Consider the following 6,000-nt stretch of genomic DNA (forward strand, 5'->3'; position numbering starts at 1 on the left):
TCAGGGAGAATAATCATTCAAAATTAACACAGTTCTTTCATTTAGCACAGACTTTAGAAGTATGAAAAGAAATTAAGTTCCCGTACGGAAACAGTCTGAAAGAGCACAGTTCCTACGGAAATAAACAAAGTCTTTCACTGAGCACAGTCATGAAGATACGTTTAAGGCATAGTCTAACGCAAGAGGTTAAGTTCCAACACTGAGGCACTATCAATTCATATGTGATAAGGTACATTTTTCAGAAAATAAAGCACAGATTTGTAAATGCACAGATTTGTAAATGCACATTCAGAGTGTTATTCAAATGAAATAATTTGAATGCACAGTCTTTAAGAGAAAAACTAACTTTTCTTACAAAGCACTGTCTTTCAGAAAAGGAACTGAGTTCTCACGAGTCACTTTGCAAATATTTGTTCATAGAATGAGTGTTACTTTTACGAGATAAATCCTGTCACACTCGTGTCACAGTTAAATGTCAGTCACTATAAATGACTTGTAATATTTTGAATACCTCTTCTCACACTTGAAATTTTAGAGTTCGAGGTTTGCACCCCGGACTTAGAAAATTTACTGAGCGTTCGTACTTTACGTGTAGAACATCGACGTTTTGCCAGGCAAAGTAACGATGTACAATTGAAGTCCCGCAGCTGGTCCGCACCCGAGACGGCTGGGACGACACGAAGATACTTACTATCGACCTCGTGGCCCTCTTTTATATGCGAAGGTCGGACCACAGGCTTCCTAATCCATATAAATCTAACTTCTAATTACTCGGCTATCTTGCCGCCGATCTTCTTGAAACTTGGTACATCACCATATTTAATACTGGGCTACATGAAGGTGTAGTCAGAAATTTGATGTGTTTCATTCAAGAGATAGTGACATAGAACGTGTAGACGTGACGTTATTTGTCCTTGGCAAGCTCAGAGCAGTGAGCAGCCAAATGACTCGCCGTCATATCCGTTGCCTGTGCATACAGCGGTGTTTCAAATCACCTAGATAAGTGTTAGCTTGCGCTGTCTCAGAAATACTTTGGGTGGAAAATGTCGGCACGGCATTCCCATTTCATTATAAATGGAAGTCAGTTTGGAACGATCTATAAAGGTATAAAAATGAAAATAGACATGAATTAATAAGGCACTTCGAAGAATCTTAAAAACTTAACTCGCTACCAGAGTAGCTGATGACCTCAGGGTCCTTAGAAAAATCAAAAATTCCCAAAAGTCCCTGAGGGGGTCTTGAAATTTGGGGTTTAGCATAAGAATGCAAGTGTAAGGATTTCTTTCACCCAGTAGATTATAATTTTCCAGAGCAATGACCTGTAGTTTTCATGTTCTTAAGCTTCCTGAAAGTCCTCATCTTTACCCCCTCCCCAAATCAAAATAGCAGATACAATCTGCTAGACAAGAGCTAGAAATTTGAAAGCCGGCAAAATTATAGCTTTCAGCCTGTAACCAACAGAAAAATTCTAAGATGTTGAAATGTTTATAATTTTACCCCCCAAAAATATGGAATTATCGAGGTAATTTTTAATGACTGTGTAGAATTTCGTTCCAAGGTAATTTGGAATGATATACAACTTCGGTCCTATGACATTTTGTCGTATCTTGATACCTTGTACGTTAGATAGAGCTGCATTTTCCATGTTACGTAAATTTTGTACTTTTTACATGTATATTTTATAGTTTGACACACTTACATGAAAGATAGAATAATCTAATTCAGCATGCACATTGACATGACCATTGGCCATATGCGAGCCAAATTTTATGATTCTAGCTGTCGCAATAAGTATGTGAAAAATAAAGAAATATCTGAAAACTGTACCCGAAATTTGCACTATTCAAAGTTTCTAACTCAATGTAACACATAAATAGAGGAGATATAATAATATGGCATAGGACTAACCATGTAGACTGCTAAAAACAACCCATCTGATGGCGCAATCCATTTGTCGATATGACTTGCCGTTTAGCAGCAGTTAATCTTTTAATAAAGTCTGCCGTTTGAATGTTCATATACTTTCGTATATCTATATATACACTGAAATCAATGTGTAGCGATCTAGAAAGGGGGTCTGCTATTATAATTTAAATCCCCAAATTGATAGCGACTGTCAGGAGGAGGGAGGTCTGCAATTGTTATGAAAAATCCCCTTTTCGATTTGACTGGCAGTAGGCAAGGGAGTCCACAATTTTCTTCAAAACCCCTCTACCCGGTTGTATCTGGCAGTAGGAAAGATGGCCTGCCGTTATGAGTACCCCCCAGCTTGACAGTGATTGGCAGTAGGAAATTTAGTCTTATAATGAAGACACCCCAATTAGATTGTAACTGGTAGTATGCAAAGGAGCCTCCTATTATAATTAATGCACCTCAGCTCGATTGTGACTGGCAGTATGCTAGGAGGCTTCCCATTATAATCAAAACTCCCCAACTCCAATTGTGACTGAAATTAGAAAAAGGGGCTTGTCATTATAATGAAAACTCAACTACTCAATTTTGACTGGAAGTAGGAAAGGGGCCTGTTATTTTAATGGAAACTCTACAGATCAGTTGCGATGGGCAGTAGGCAAGGGAGCCTGCCGTTATAGTAGAACCTTCCGAACTCATTTGTGAATGGCAGTAGGAAATATGGCCTGCCATTATCATCAAAACTCTCCAATGTACATCTTATATGGAAAACAATGTATGGGGACCTCCCTATGGTGTTTCTCGGATAGTGCTAAGAGACATGCATTTTAATTAAATCTTACTCACTACGGGTACAGTAATTTATATAGAAATCTGTGTACAATGTAGAATACTGCAGTGAAGCATGGGGTACATTTGCTGGTTTCAAATATTTTTTTCCCCCCACAGTTCAAATTTTCTTTCACTTCCTGGGTGAATGTTTCCCAACTTTCCTTCTGCTGCTACCTTTTTGCAAACTCTTTATGCTTCCATTTACCTGCCAACTTTCTTGATTTAGGTGGGAGAGTCCCGATTTTAGCTTATTTTTCAGTGAACTTCAAACATTTGTTTTCAAAACACGCCATTTCAGTCTTTTATAATTTCTATTCCTTCTAAGTTTTCTTCTTTGTCTTTACTTTATCTTTTACTCTCTTCATTTGACCATGTCTCTCTCTCTCTCTCTCTCTCTTTCCTGATGTTCTGCCACATATTTTCTCTGTACACCTTACAAATGCACTCCTAAAATAATTCCATTCCTATGCAACACTACTAATATCTGTAAATGATATAAGTTTTTGTAATTCATTCTTGAACGCTTCCTAAACCTCCTTTTCCTTTGATCTCCAGACCTTAAACTTACTTTCTCTTTTATCTTGTTTTGTGACCTTGCCTACTTTCAACTTTGCTATCACTGCTCTATGGCCACTCCCAAAAGCTTCCTCAGGCATAGCTGTGAGGAGGATACAATTTCATCAAAACCCTAGCCCTTTATACCCTAAGGTACTTAAATTAGCTTTAATTCCATACTCATATTCCATGTTGCTTTCTGGCACTTGGCGATAACTGATTTAGGTAGACTAGGTCTCCAATGCATTAACTTGTGCATACCTGCCAACTTTCTTGATTTAGGTGGGAGAGTCCCGATTTTAGCTTATTTTTCAGTGAACTTCAAACATTTGTTTTCAAAACACGCCATTTCAGCTTTGTATGCTAGTGACCGGAAATCCTTCGCTCATTGGCCGCTTTCAGATGAAATATCGACGTTAATTAATACGAGAAATGTCTGGCTCTATGGCTAAATGGATCCCGGGTTCGATTCCCGGCCGGGTCAGGGATTTTAACCTTAATTGGTTAATTCCAATGGCTCGGGGGCTGGGTGTGTGTGGCGTATTCAACATTAGAAATCGTCCTTCACAGACGTGCAGCTCTCCTAATAGGTCGTGTACAAGAAGACCCACACCAGGCCTCTCCGGAGGCCACATGCTATTATATATAATACGAGAAATGCACGTGAATGTGCAATGTTTATTGAAACCTGTATATCGTGACGCGTGTATCGATTGTCAATCTCTCGTTCTCGCTTGCTCTGTTCGTGTTGGTTCACTTCAGTCTACATATAGTTGATTGTAACTAGTCGCTAGATTTGGAGTCTTTTTTTTTTTAGTAATGTAGAGACAGAATTTCAAATATAGCAACTAGTGACTTTTTTTTATAGATTTTAGGAGCCATTTGGAGACAGTTCTGGCGAATTTTTATTACTTGATGAAAATAGCATTGCACTTAGCATAATCGCGCGGGCGCGTGATGCAATATATTTATCCATGCATTTGCTAAATAATGGGATATATGGGCATGACTGATTCACACATGTGGAGCATGAGTTTATACTATTTTTGGAAGGCTTATCAGAGACCAATCATCTTGCTCACATACTTCCCGTGAGGGAATAGAGATGTGTACTTTTTAGCCTTGTAGTCTCGTATAGCGACAGTCAGGTTTTGAGACTATAAGTATTATAATATATACCACAGTACTCTGCATTGGGCAAGGCATACAGAAAAAGCAGTTTTGACCAATTGCATCTCATGATTTTTCCTAATTTTCATATCAAAATCTCCTGATTTTTGGTTTTGTGAAGTTGGCAGGTATGCATGTATATTGTTGAACGTACGAGCAATGAAGGTCACTTTCTTTTCTTAGCTGCAGTTTCCTTCTGCTTGTATTTGTTCTGATTGTCAGTTAGAGAGTTCTAAACATCATGGGATTGAACATTTTCACTAATATCAAAAATGAGCTTGGCTATCATTTGATAACTTGGCAGGATCAACTTCAAATCTGCATGTTCCACACTAGTAATTCAGTGGATGTTCCTTTGTATGCTGCTTTCGTAAGTTGGCTTTGTCTCTTTGTTTACCCTTTCATTTGTAATATTAAGTTACCATCCTATTGTTGATCACTGCTGAGAATCGTGCAGAAACGGTCGGATATTGTGAGTATAGCAATGTCAGTTGATGATAATGGTCAAACTCAGAGTGTAGATAAAATTGTACCATGGTCATCTCCCATGTATATATCTGTAATTATTATTTCTTGTATCATTCTCATATTTATTGTTTGTGAACTATTCCGCCTCCTCATCTCCATATTTCTCTTCTGATTTCAAATCAGACATTTTTTGTTTATGACTGGAAGTCATGACGACGTGCTGTATTTTATTAACTTGCCATATATTTTGTTTAATGGCAGGTGCTCATATACTCTGTAAAAAGAAACTTTTGGTTTAGTTGGAACTGGCTGAAGTGGTTGGCTTCCTTTTCTGTGTATTTAACTCTGAAGGGAAAGAATTATACTAGCCTGACGGAATATTCACTAACGAAAAACTTGTCTGAAATTTTATCTTTTTTGATTTCCTACAGAGTATCCGTATAATATTATAATTAATTTATTGACATTGAAAACAGCTTGTGAAATCACTTGTTCAGGTGATAAGTGGTTACTGATGTAATTCTTTCCCCAAGGTACACTAGTTACTTAAAAATTCCGTTGTACAAAAACTTGACGTGAACATTGTTCGAAGTATTTATTTATGATAATTTTTATCTCTCTACTTAAAGTGTAATTGTTGAGAGTAGTGTGTATAGGTGTAAGGAAAGATTACAGTGATGAACTGATATAAAAATTATTCATCAGTAAGGCCAAGATCTGTCTCGCTGTGTTATGGTGATATTAGAATTCCATAATTGTAATCTCTCTGTAACATGTAACATAGTGTTTAGAGAATCTGTAACAAGTATTATTTTTTCTTCTGCCACATCACATACAAAAGGAAATAGCTCTCATACCTTTATTTTTCCAGTCATAGCTGATGTTGGGAATATCAGCTACATCTAATTTAATATTTTTTCCAATATATATATATATATAATCAAAACATTTAATTTTTAAATTTGTAACAATTTTTTAAAAATCCAAAATTATTGTAAATTTCTGCTTATGCATTTTTATTAGCTGTGCAGTGCATCTGTTAATACTCTGTAAGTTTTATTTTTC

This window comes from Anabrus simplex, chromosome 2, assembly GCF_040414725.1.
Source record: "Anabrus simplex isolate iqAnaSimp1 chromosome 2, ASM4041472v1, whole genome shotgun sequence".
Taxonomy (NCBI): Eukaryota; Metazoa; Arthropoda; class Insecta; order Orthoptera; family Tettigoniidae; genus Anabrus; species Anabrus simplex.